The sequence below is a fragment of the Equus asinus genome, chromosome 23, assembly GCF_041296235.1.
Source record: "Equus asinus isolate D_3611 breed Donkey chromosome 23, EquAss-T2T_v2, whole genome shotgun sequence".
NCBI classification, from domain to species: Eukaryota; Metazoa; Chordata; class Mammalia; order Perissodactyla; family Equidae; genus Equus; species Equus asinus.
Window position 1 is genome coordinate 14,792,182 of NC_091812.1, and position 11,379 is coordinate 14,803,560.

At 40.9% G+C, this 11,379-nt stretch overlaps 1 long non-coding RNA gene across 1 annotated transcript; it reads left to right on the forward strand.

Annotated features, from left to right (window-relative positions):
- Nucleotides 1–3,276: 3,276 nt before the first annotated feature.
- On the forward strand, nucleotides 3,277–9,949 carry LOC139041705 (uncharacterized). The gene is made up of 3 exons (XR_011497421.1): nucleotides 3,277–3,906; nucleotides 7,084–7,287; nucleotides 9,008–9,949. It is a non-coding gene; the product is annotated as an uncharacterized lncRNA (long non-coding RNA).
- Nucleotides 9,950–11,379: the final 1,430 nt, after the last annotated feature.

The window sequence follows — 11,379 nt, forward strand, 5'->3', positions numbered from 1 at the left end:
ACATTGGGATCCCTCTGAGTGCTTCTTAATTAGAATCACAGTGGAACTTTTTCCAAATATGGATGTCTGGGATCCACCCCTAAATGTGCTGAGTCAATATCAATACAGTAGAGACCAGAGACATTTTTTTGTGTCTGTGTTTTTTTTAAAGAGTTTTGAAGGTGGTTCTGATGAGCTCCTCTAACTGAGAACCTTTGGATCAACAGGTCTCAAACTTGTGTGTAGTTTAAAATTTCCCGAGAAGCGTTGTAAAAACGAGAACTCCCAGGTGCTGCACCTTCCGATTTGTGAGGTCTGGAGTGAGACCCAAGAATCTGCATTTTGATGGACTCCCCAGTGATGTGGATGCAGGTCCTGGGAACTCAGCTTGGAAAGGCCCAGCTTCAGGCTCTGAAGCTTATGGTAACCTCAAACCATGTCGCCATGAGATCCTTTTGGTGTACAACCATCTTCCTTAGTGGTCTGGAAGTACTTTACCTGGGTTTCTGGGTCCACATATCCAGATACTTTCCAAGGGAACCCTCATCAATTGAATCCACATTCATGAGTAAAAGAAAAAAAAAAAGACAGGTTGGGAATAGGCTTTGCCTTGGACTTAACTTTCAACTCAGGAACTTTTCACCTCGTCTCCTTCTTGCTAAGTGACCTGAGCACGTACTGCTGGGAGAGGAAGTGTTTATTGCGTTCATTTATTTAAAGCATCTCTGCTGAACAAATAGGCTCATCACGTGCTGGGGACCATCATGTTGTGATGGGGGTGGGATGCCCATATGTATGAGTAGACACGTGTGTTATGCAAATGCCTCTCACACCCAGCACTCAGGAATTGGAGCTGGGCCATGGGCAGATATTAATGAGACATTTAATTAAGGTCAAGCCCTGCCCACTCATTTGAAGCATGTTAACAAAGTATCAAGAAAAGGGATCTGAGTGCCAGTTCTCCAGGAACGTGTTGGGACGGGCCCGGTCTGTGTGTGCTGGCTGGGAGGCACACACTCACATTTCCAATTGCTAGGAACCAGATGAGGTGGTGGCCCATGTCACACCACTGTGGGTGAAGGAATGGGCCTCTTGGAGAGAACATTTCAGACAAGATCTACTGGCCAAAGCAATGCTCTGGGGAAGCTCGAAGGCCTGCAGAGAACATGCAGCTCTCTCCAAAGGCGAGTGCCGGCTCTGGGGCCTGGGGCCTGGGGCACTCTCACTGAGGCCAGCAGCTCTGTATGGAGAATCGAGACTGAGAGGAATTAGAAAAATGACCCAGTGAGGCTGTCCATGGGCCCCAAGACCAGGCAAACCTGCCTGTGTCCAGGAGCTCTGACCTCTCTTGCCTCCATGAAGCAGGATGCATCACAGGCTCTCAAAGGTGGGCCCTTAATTGATCTTCCCGCATCTTCGATGCTGCGAGTGTGAGCAGCAGGCAAGGGTACACGAAGAAAGGCTTATACCCAGGACATAAGAGGACTCAGATCATACTCTGAGACGCCTTAGGCACTGAACATGGTCTATCCAAGTCCCTCTCTGACATGGATTGTCAAGGAGCTCTCACATTCTGCTGGGAAGATCCATCTTGGCAAGCTGGATCAGATGATGAGAGAGAAAGCATGAGGCCAAAGTTATCTGGCTTTTGGAGGGAGGGGGCAGCTAAAGTTTTTTAAGATAGAAAGAGGGAGAGTAGCAATACCACAAACTGTCTGGAAACCTCCAGGATTCTAGTTGCAATTTGCCTGCAATTAGAATTTTGTACCAAGGATATTATCAATGAATCATGATGAGGTTGATGATGATGGTGACAATGACATGTCCACCATTTTCTGAACACTTACTATGGGCCAAGCCCTGACTACTTTATATATGTTTACTTTCTCTATGCTTACAACAATCCTGGCATCACCTCCACTTTTTTGATGAGGAAACTGAGGCCCAGAGAGGTTAAGTTACTCGTCCAAGGCCACACAACTAAGAATTAAAATTCAAGTTGGCCTCACACCAGTACCCATGGTTTTCACCAGCATTCTATCCACTTGTTAGACCATCCATGGTTTTTCAGTTCTGCTCTTTCTTGAAGAAAGAATCAAAATGAAAAGGGTTAAAATGGTTTTGAGGGAAATCTGGGAGGAGTTTAAAGCCTAAAGAAATTGCAATGAAAGAACTCTTGGATAATTTTCAGGAGCAAGATTGATGGAGGGAATCGTACAGGCACTGTCTTCCTGGTAAAGGAAAATATTAAGTCAGATTGCTCCAGGGCCAAAACCTCACTCCTGGAAACAACATAAACCCTTTTGGAATATGCTGGTTAGCCAGTGAACCTCTTTTCCCTGGGGACCTAAGTGCCCTGAAACATCACAACAGAACTCCAAGAGGAGTTTCCCAAGCAAAAGCCTCAGCAGGACAACCACAGTGGACCGAACTTCTCCTGTGTGAGTGAGCACATCTCAGCCCAATAACGCATAATTAGAGTGTGCATGCAACTTCCCTCAAGGCCACTTTGTGATGCTGATTGACTGTCTGTGCCGATTCTCCCCCATTTTTTAAAAATTTTGCATGGATTTCTTTTTATAGAACATCTATTTATATATTATAAAGGTTTTCCATGGGCCATACTGGGAGAAACTACACACAAGTCTAGATGCTACAGGTGATGACGAATATGAGACAGCCTCTTCCTTCAGGGATCTCACCTTCCCATTTCTGAGACAGGATTAACTCACATTGCACAATTGGAGAACAAAATAAGGAAGGTCTCTTCTGGCCTGTGCTTACAGGCTTTGTGCTGTAGGGAAGCAGAATTTGCCATCCCAAAATGTGTCTATTTGGCTTGATTATTTTTGAGAACAGAAGACCCAGGAAAAAACTTTGACTTTCCCCTAACTGCCTAAAAGGATTTAAGGTAGAAGGCCTCCCAGGAAGGAGTTATCATTCATACATCACTGTAGTATAATATGAACTAGGTGTGGTAGACAGGGAGGAACATAACAAGGCCCCTTTGATCAAAGTCCTCTCTGTGTCCCATTGCCTCTGTGAGGCATGGCAAACATTTGTTTACCAAACATTAGCTTTTCCATCTCCATGTGAATCCCCTTCCTCCCCTTTGGAGTCCCAAACCACTATCCTTAACATCCGCTTTTGTCTTTAGCTGAAGCCAGTATTTAAGGTGGTAGCTTTAGCCGTTTTGGCAAGTCACTCAGTTTTCCTGGTTTCTTCCATGTATACATGTTATTGAACTTTGTTTGATTTGTCTCCTGTTATTTTGTCTCATGTCAATTTAATTCTCAGACCAGCCAGAAGAATTCAGAAGGTCAGAGGAAAGTTTCTTCCTCCCCTACAGTTGGTGATGGGGATGCGGTAAAACTTCACTGGCTGGATGTGCTCACTCCGAGACCACTGCAGCTGAGAGACCCTGGACCTCTGACAAGAGTCAGCAGGAGGCAAGAGGTCTTGCCACATCAGTCTCCCAATCTCTGCTTGAAAGATCCAGTGGAAACAAGACTGTTGAGTTTTTTTCCTTTTAAAAATTTAGATTAGCAGGAGAAAATTTGTGAAACTAGTTTCTTGGACTTAGCGACTCTGGGAAATTTGAGAGTGCTCTTTGGTTTTTATTGATCCTTCTCTTCTCAGAGACGGTCACTGTTTTTCCTTGTCTCTGGCTTTTGTGCCGTTTGTCATTAACAGGAAAATTCATCGGGCAGAACACAGGCGAAGAATATGGACATGAGAGAAAAGCTATTGCTAAGGGACATCCTGGAAGCCAAAGTCACAAAATTGGTGGGCACAGGTCAAGCATTTAAGAGCCATTAGGGTGCTCGCCACCTCAAGAAGACTCTCATGATAGGATAAGTTGGACATGGAACGATTAGATGGAGACCAGGTCACTCACCAACCTCAAGAAAATTTCCGTGCAACAAGGTACTGTATAAAAACAACACAAAATCCCCAAACCCACAGCACATCACTCCTGGTATTAGTTTGGCTCCAAGAGACCCAAGGCTTAGCTAAAGCTGTCAATGTGCATATAAGAAAAAAAAGCCAAGTGAGATTTTTCCTCCTGTCTTGTTCCATATCCTGAGAGCTTGGCTTTTAGACTAGTGAGAATATTCTCCTTGGTCTCCACCATAGGGAAGGCTCATTTACTAGAGTGTACTTTGGTGGCCAGTCAAATAGATTGGGCTTCTGAAATAGACTCTGGCTGTGCCAGCTCTCAGGGGAGATGAGAGCTGTCATAGGAGTCTCACTCCATAAGGCGCCTTTGTCATCTCAACTTCTGTTTCTTTGTTAGTGCTGGAAAAGTCCCATTCCAATAGTGCCTGCCCAGTGTCACAAATTAGTAGGTTTGTTACTGGAGGCATCCCATCCTGCCGTGGGAGACCAGAGCATCCTTACCACCTGTGCAAGAAAGGCCTTTGCTTTCTTGACTCTTTTTGGGAGTGAACTTTCTGCATCTTGTGAAGGCTGCTTTATGCGTACTCTCTTTTGGGGATGCCTCTTACATCCATGCTTAAGCCATAAATGGCTTGTTGGTTTGAATCACTATTAAGATCCTACTCATCAATGGCTAGATGATGGATCATTTAAATTGGCAAAACTTCTAAATTGGGAAATCTTTTTAGAGAGCCCTCATCATAAACAGCTGTTTTATTGGTACCTATGGAAAGATCGAATTACAAAGGTGGAATACAAAGAAATATAATGACTAGCTTAAGAACTAATTGAATTTGTGGTCTCAGCTCTTCCCCCATGGACCTTACAGATGCTAATGAGAGCATTAGGTTAATTAACAAGGGAATGGTAAGAAGCCAAGAAGCCAAGAAGCCAAACAAGAGTCAAAGGACTCTCCCAACAAGGTGGAAATTTTTTAAAGTGTTATTTTAAAATAAGGTAAATAAAGCACGTATTGAAAGGATGGAAAACAGAGGAATCAGAAAAGGAAGAGTCATAGGACTCACCCCAGAAAGATGGGAATCTTTAGATGGTTGTTAAAAAAATGAGATAAATTTTTTAAAAACCCACTAATTGTGAAAAATATTTGCAAGTCATATATCCAACAAAGGGTTAATCTCCATAATATATAAAGAACTCACACAACTCAACAACAAAAAGTCAAACAACCCGATCAAATCGTCAGGAGACATGAACAGACATTTCTCCAAAGAGATATATGGATGGCCAATAGGCACATGAAAAGATGTTCATCATCGCTAATCATCAGGAAAATGCAAATCAAAACTACACTAAGATATCACCTTACACTCACTAGAATGGCAAAAATAACCAAAACAAAAAGTAACAAATGTTGGAGAGGTTGTGGAGAAAAAGGAACCCTCATACACTGCTGGTGGGGATGCAAACTGGTGCAGCCACTATGGAAAACAGTATGAAGATTTCTCAAAAAATTAAAAATAGAAATACCATATGACCCAGCCATCGCACTACTGGGTATCTATCCAAAGAACTTGAAGTCAGCAATTCCAAAAGTCCCATGCACCCCTATGTTCATTGCAGCATTATTTACAATAGCCAAGATGTGGAAGCAACCCCAGTGCCCTTCAACTGATGATTGGATAAAGAAGATATGGTATATATATACAGGAATATACATATATAGGAATACTACTCAGCCATAAAAAAGAATAAAATCGTCCCATGTTCACAACAATATGGATTGACCTTCAGGGAATTATGTTAAGTGAAATAAGCCAGATAGAGAAAGACAATCTCTATATGACTCCACTCATATGAGGAAGTTAAACATGTAGACAAAGAGGACGGATTAGTGGCTACCAGGGGAAAGGGGGATTGGGGGATCATCACAAAGGATGAAGGGGTGCACCTACAACATGACTGACAAACGATAATGTACAACTGAAATTTCACAAGATTGTAAACTATCATAAACTCAATAAAAATTAACTTTTAAAAAAATGAGATGGGGCCAGCCCCATGGCCGAGTGGTTAAGCTCACGCACTCCCCTTTGGCGGCCCAGCGTTCGGATCCAGGGCACGGACACAGCACCACTCATTAGGCCATGTTGAGGTGGTGTCCCACATGCCACAATTAGAGGGACCCACAACTAGGATATACAAATATATACTGGGGAGATTTGGGGAGAAAAAAGCAGGAAAAAAAAAGAAGATTGGCAACAGTTGTTGGCTCAGGTGCCAATCTTTATTTAAAAAAATGAGATAAATAAAATGGACATTGATGGGGCTAAAACAAAGTTCTTAATACAGCACTACCAAAGGTTGGGTGGGCCAAAAGGACCCCTACTGGTCCCCCCAACATTAAAGGGCCCTAAACAAGTCCACTCTATTTACCCCAGTTTGGAGAAATTTAAAAGGCTGAAAGGCGGGGCCGGCCCCGTGCCTGAGTGGTTAAGGTCATGCACTCCACTTCAGTGGCCCAGGGTTTCACTGGTCCAGATCCTGGGCATGGACATAGCACCACTCATCAGGCCACGCTGAGGTGACGTCCCACATAGCACAACCAGAAGGACCTACAGCTAGAATATACAACTATGTACTGGGGGGCTTTGGGGAGAAGAAGAAGAAGAAAAAAAGAAGATTGGTAGCAGATGTTAGCCCAGGGCCAATCTTTAAAAAAAAAACAAAGGCTGAATGGCAGAAATTACAATGAGAAACTTTACCAACAACAACTTGGGGCAACAGGCCAGTTAATCAAGAGATGGAGAGGCAAAATCTCTGGGACTCCTTGATGTGGGAACCCCATGAAGTATGGTACCAAATCCCATTGGTGAGACCTTGACTCAGCCTACAATTAGATGGAGAAAACTTAAAAGTATAAGGGTTGATAGGATTATAAAGGTTGGAATGTTTGTGCAAATATTATATAAAGAGGTTATGTCAACTTTGCCTGAGTGTTTTATGGGAATGGATGTTATGTCTGGCCAGGAATGCTTCCCCTACCCAGTATTATACAACCAAGACTTGTTGATGGGGTCCTAATGGAAGCTATGGTTAGAGATATAAGAGTTGATGGAATTAAGATGAAGGTTTGTATGAGGAATGGTATATTTGGACCGGCTTTACGTGAAGTGATTGCATCTCTTTTGTCTGATTGTATTATAGGGATGGACATTGTGTCTCACTGGGGAACGTTTCCTCTGGCTGATATTGTAAAACAGAAGGCATATAAGCCTGCCCTTCAGGCAATGTTAATTAAACATGTTAAAGGGGGTCAGCAGGGTTGCCTGAGCCCACAGAGTGTGAGGTGGAAACTGGAGGCTGATATTCCGGAGCTAATAAGAAGGATAATGGAAGCACCCCCACAAGGTAAGTTGTTGCGAGGTTGAATTGTACACTCAGAAAGAGGGCCTTTGTTAAGCACTTTGTGCAACCTTGTTAAAGATGTGGTACATTCTCCTGAAGTTCTAGAACATAACTGATTTTCACAACATAATTGATTTAACTTTTAGTTAGCAATCTCCCTGATATAAAGAAGCAAATTAAAGAAAATGTAATTAGGTGAGCAGATCAGTCTTTTGATATCATTCAGGCTACAACCCAAGTATTTGAAGAATTCAAAGCAGCTATCTTTGTCCTGTAAATCTCTACAAAATCTGAAATCCCCTGAGACTGAGGCCAGTTAGCTTAATCAGTAGAAGCTGAAAATAAAGGGGAGGGAGGAAGTAATTAGAAATTTGGCAAATAAAAAAATTTTAAATATCCTCTCCACAAATATTAATGAAAAGTTTCAGCAGGTGAATTGAACTCTTTCCAAGTGCTAAAACAAAATTTGGATCCAACTATTCTTTTATAAATTAGTGAGTTTGGTGCTGTACCTGATTCATAGCAAAAATCTAGTGAAAGCTACAGGGTCTCTGTTTGTGTTCATGTATGTCTATGTAATATATACATGTTGTAAATGTGAGATATTTTTCTACCACCGGATGGGATTACCAAACTTAACAATTCTATTTAATTGGGTTAAAGGTCAAAGCACTTGTAAGATTTGTGCATTGTCAAGTTCTCAGAAATACAACAGAAAACAACCGAAATGTTTTTCAAGTTAACATGATACAAAATAATCTTTGATAAATAAAAGCTAGTTTAAATTTGTTGATTTAATTAAAAGAGACATGTCTTTACACTTATCGACACTGAATATAACGACAATAAACAACTTTTATTCTACCTGGGTTTGTTAGTCAAATAAGTTCATGTTATCTCTGTTACAAAATTTGTCAGCTAAAATAATAACTTAGAATGATACCTTATTTTGTCTAACGTCTCATGAAGTTTTCTTGGATAATCTAAATACAATTGATGAGAGCAAGTGATTTAGATAGATGTAAATAAGAGTCTATAGGTAAACGTTTTCGCAATAATTACGTTTTATGGTATGTGTACTTAAAAATAACTTCCAAAATCTTTTTGGTAACTTGAAAGCTTAAAATTTTGCTAAGTTAAATTAAATTATGGAAAATTCGTTGAATATCTAGATAATTTTCGAATAGGATAAAATACTGAAACATTAATTGCTAAACAAGTCTAAGTTTACCTACTTCTGTCTTATTATAGAAAAACTAAAAGATGTTTGGCTCTGTTAGTAAACATGTCTTGAAAGCTTGTACTACAAAGTAGCATATGTTTCTAGAAATTATGAAAAGTATTTATAAATTTGCTGAGCCCAAGAATGCTAATATAAAAGACAGTTCATAATTATTTACCTCTTTATTTTTCACTAGAAATTAAGATTTTTAAAGATTAAAAATTCTAATGTGAAGATACAGTTTGTTAAGGAAAATGAGAGTAATTTGTCTAAACTAGAACCACTGGTTATGAAGGACGAAACTAAATTTACATGAAAGGGTGAAGAGAGAAAAATTTACTTTGTGTAGTCAAGTCGGCTAAAAATTGAATTGTTATCATAAGCGTTTTAAAATTAAGCTTTAATATCAATAATGTGTTTAAGTAAGACTAGAATTTAATTTTCCTTCGTTTTTTTCCTTCTTTTTTTTTTTTTCCATTTTTGACTTGGAATCATTGAAAGTTAAAGCCACCCTTTTCCTAAAGCCCTGCAAACTGAAGCTGAACAACTTGGAGTACACTTGAGAGAGTCCCACAACAACCCATGTTTCACAGCATCATCTTCATGCCAGTTGCTGTATAACCCACCCAGAATGTTACCTGAACACCTGATCACATCATCAAAGACATTTCAAACTGCAAAAGACGCTTTGACTCTAACATCTAAGAATCTTCTTGACTGGCTGCCCCTTGGGCTCAGAAACTAGTTTATAACCTGTTCCAACCGTTAACCTTTATTTCTGTTTTGTTTCATAGAAATGCCGATTATTAAATACCTGATTGCTTGCTAACACAATATAGGCCTAAGTTTGGGAGCCTACCCGCATCACTGCCTACTGAAATGATTTTAACCGGACTGACCTATTGTCAGGACTAAGAGACTGGTTCAATGAGATGGAACAATCTGCCAACTCAGCTTTCGGACTGCGAACTCCTTGGAGAGGTTTCAAAATTTGGACTGTAGGCAAGCAGAATTTGCCACCCCAAAATGTGTTTATTAGGCTTGATTATTTATGAGAACAAAAGACTCAGGAAGAATTCCTGCCTAACTGCCTAAAAGAATTTAAGATAGAAGGCCTGTTCCAGAAAGGAGTCATCACCACAGATAACTATAGTATAATATGAACTAGGTGTGATAGACAGGGAGGAACCCAGCAAGTCTCCTTTGATCAAAGCCCTCCTCATGTCCCATTGTTCTGCAAGGCATGGCAAACATTTCTTTACCAAACATTTGCTTTTCCATCTCCATGTGAATTTCCTTCCTCTCCTTTGAAGTCCCAAACCACCACCCCTAACATCCTCTTTTGTTTTTAGCTGGAGATGGTGACATTTTGGCAAGTTACTCAGTTTTCCTGGGTTTCTTCCATGTGTACATGTTATTAAACTTGGTTTGATTTTCTCCTGTTATTCTGTTTCATGTCAATTAATTCTTAGGCCAGCCAAAAGAACCTAGAAGAGTAGAGGAAAATTTCTTCTTCCCCTAGAGCGCAAACTAGAAGAAAAAATAAAGGATATCTCTTATTCCAGGGAGCTTTAGCCCCACATCAGTGCACACTACCTGTGAGCAGAGAGCCTGGGCTAGGCTTTTGTCCCATTTCATCCCTTTTGCCAGGTGCCTTTCTGCAGTGAACAGCTGACACAACCTTATATGAAAATAAGGTGTAGTAAATTAAATTTAAGCAAATTTCAGTAAGCTTATTACCAATAGTTAAAAAGAAGACTACTGGGACTATAATTATCAAAGACCATTCCACACCTAAGCATCTACATCTAGCAGCCTCACTGCCTGTGTTCCTTCTATTCTGCCTTCTTTCTTGTTCTGATGTATGGATCATCTGTGCTTCTACCTTACAGCTTACCCCATGTCCTCTCACTGACTCGAAGACCCCACACCTGCAGTTGACACCCTCCTTACAGTATCATCAGTCTCCTCTTTCTATTGAATCATTCCAATTAATAAACAAATGATGGACTATCTCTCAGCTTAAAAAACAAACAAGCAAACTTTTATCTCATCTTTTCCAATTATTGCCTCCATTTTCTCTGCTCCCCTGCTCAGCAAAACTCCTCAAACAAGTCATCAATACTCGCCACCTCCATTCCCCTCCTTTACCTGATTGCCTGCCCATTTCACAAGTCTGGCCCAGACCTGGTCCAGCCCCTCACCTATAGCATAGTGATACCCAGCATATACTGTATCATCTATCCTAGGCCTTTGAGCTTCAGTCACAACGGAGACAGTAAGAGTCCCATTTTGTCATCCTGATACATAACTATTAAGAAGCACTAATTCTGGTAATCAGTTGGACTCCCTGAGTTTTTTTCCCATTGCCTTCAAGGTCCTTATTCCTCTTTTTCTTCATTTGTATTCAAATATCTGTCACCACCAGTCCTTCATTGTCTTAAATGCCTTTCAGCAACTTTTAAAGCATAGAAGCCCCTTCAGTCAGGGATTATGAACTCAAATACCCACAGAGCCTAGGCAGTGAGGTGTGATTGACTGAAACTCTCTAAGAAAAAGCGGGCCATAGACAAAGAGGAGTGACATCTGGGCTTAGTGTTGGGGGTGCAATAAGGAATGGTGGTATCTCAGTCAACTGAAAGAGGACAACTGTCCTGTCTGAAGGAGAGAGCCACTGCCTAGTTTGGGCCAATTATTGCTCTACTGGGATATAAGCTTATTCTGATTTTTCAAGAGAAGGCCAGAATCTGGCTTTTTATGTGAAATATCTAAGTATTTAAATATTGAATAATTCAGGTTTTCCACCCAACACTGTGTGGACTCACCAACCAGAAGCCAATCAAAATACAAAAGGTGATGGGAGCTGGCCTCCA